We start from the raw sequence: 2,500 nt of genomic DNA, 5'->3' as shown, positions 1-2,500 counted from the left end.
TTCAAAAACAGGAGACAGAGGAATGTCCAAGAGAAAAGGAAGACGGAGGAAAAAAATCGCCAACGATCCACATGTAGTTACATTTTGAAAATATATGCAGAATGAGAGAGAGAGATGGGGGGTGATGATAGCGAACGAGTCAGTAGGATTAATCAGCAATGTTGATATGACTTCAAAGCATTAAAGAACAAACATTGAAAAGCTGATACACAAAGTAATATTCAGTATAGAAATCAAAATTATTATAATTGTGTGCATGAGAGAACTGTTAAATTTTGATATTTTAGACACCTTACCAACTTTTACTTATTTCACTAACTTTTATAAAGCACGAGGCGTCCTTGCGGTCAGATCGATATATATCTGACGATGGATTGGTAGCATAGATTTGATCCATTTATATACGAATTTACGATGACGTTTGAAGCTCAAAGCAGTACATTTTGAGTGACTCTATATTGTACTTACATATAACATATTATATGTGCCCGGAAAATAGCCAAGTAGATAGATTAGATAGATAGATAGATAGATAGATAGATAGATAGATAGATAGATAGATAGATAGATGGTATAAGAACACACATGCTTGTATATGTGTGTATGTGTGCATGTATGTATGTATGTATGCGTGTGGGTGTGGGGTGTACGTGTGTCAAACACGTGACCTAGGGGTTAGGGTGTTGGACTATCGAGCGTCAGGTCGTAGTTTCGGTTTCCAGACAGAACAGCAGTGTTGTGTTTTTCAGCAAACCCCAAGTTATTGGTGGGGTTATCGTTGAGCTTGGTAGTTGTCCAGTTCGGAGGGTAGCAAATTAATCTTGGTTCGCTTAAATGCCAGAGCAACGAAGATAATCTCTGGCCTAATTAGCCTGTAGGCTTGTGACAAACCTCAGACTGTTATATGTAGATGGCTGTCTGGTTAAGAAACTCGCTTCCCTCCCACCGTGATTTGTGGTTCAGTCCCAACTGCACGGTACTTTGATTTGTTTATTTGAATTGTTTGTTTGAATTGATATATATATATATATATATATATATATATATATATATATATATATATATATATATATATATATATATATGCATGTGTGTGTGTGCATGTGTGTGTCTTACACCACCATTTGACAACCGCTGTTGATTTCGTTACATGTCACTAAATTGGCGGATCGGCTCGACGGAAGAGGCCAACATAATAAGTACCTAGCTTAAAAAATAAGTACTGGGGTTGATTTATTCGACTAAACCCTTCAAGGCTGTGCCCTAGCACGGCTGCAGTTCAATGACTGAAACAAATAGAGGGGTTAAAGAACTTAAGATAGAACTTAAGGGCATGTTTGTGTGTATGTGTATGTCTGTGTGTGTGTATGTGTGTGTGTGTCTGTGTGTCTGTGTGTGTATGTATGTGTGTGTGTGTGTGTGTGTGTGTGTGTGTGTGTGTGTGTATGTGTGTATACAATAGCAACACTCGCGCATGCAGGTATAATATGCAATATAATATATTCTTCTACCACCTTCTCGTCTTCTTAAATTTAAGCATCCAACATTAAGCATCACAAGATAACTAGAGAAGATCGAACTTCCACTGATATGAAAGGATTTGAACGTAGCACAGAAATGTAAAGAAACACCTGTTACTTATTTCATGCACCACCTCGCTGCACTGCAGTCACATACGTGCTATCTGATGTAGCGATGTCTAAACTATATATATATGCGCGCGCGCGCGTGTTTGTGCGTCGGTATATATACATATGCGTGTGTGTTTAGTTGTACATGGGTATACATATATGTATATATCAAAATGTGGATAGTTTAACCTGTTCATACTGTATTATTTGCATTATCCTGCGTTTGAGAATAAAATTATTTCCCTATCTGTATGTATATATATATATATATATATATATATATATATATATATACAGAAATATGTATATATTCACATATAAGTATGCAATATACATATTTACACACACGCATGTTTAATTACATATCTATCTATCAATAAAGATTTGCCTATTTATACTCTCCCCTCATCCTTCTTCTCTCTCTCTCTCTCTTACACACACACACACACACACACACACACACATACATACACATGTACAAGCATGCATTCGTACACACACATAATATGCATACATACACATATACAGCAAGCATTCGTACATACCTACGTACTCATGAATATACAAAGCATACATACACATACACACACACACATACATATACATACAAAATTACCTATTTGGAAGGGAAGATCAAAAATGCTCATATAATGTGTAGAAAATCAGATAACTTTCAATAGGCATTGATACACACTATATTTTCAATCAATATGAATTCAATAAAAGGCATGTGTGTTTATTTACGTTCAGCTGTCTACGTTATCTCCGAACTGCATTCACAGTATGTAAATATATTTATGTAGCTATGTATGTTTATATCTTTACATTTCAATTTATTTCAAGTGCGTTGAGGTCTATGTATGTGTGTA

The 2,500-nt window shown here is 35.6% G+C and overlaps 1 protein-coding gene across 1 annotated transcript in view; it reads right to left on the bottom strand.

Annotated features, from left to right (window-relative positions):
* Positions 1-2,500, bottom strand: part of LOC106867180 (angiopoietin-related protein 7) — a 115,006-nt gene that overhangs the window by 110,656 nt on the left and 1,850 nt on the right. The window lies entirely within an intron of this gene.

Source organism: Octopus bimaculoides, chromosome 2 (assembly GCF_046866305.1).
Source record: "Octopus bimaculoides isolate indiv1 chromosome 2, ASM4686630v1, whole genome shotgun sequence".
Lineage (NCBI taxonomy): Eukaryota > Metazoa > Mollusca > Cephalopoda > Octopoda > Octopodidae > Octopus > Octopus bimaculoides.
Note: the sequence above shows the minus strand (reverse complement) of the source record. Positions and strands in the feature narration are given on the sequence as shown.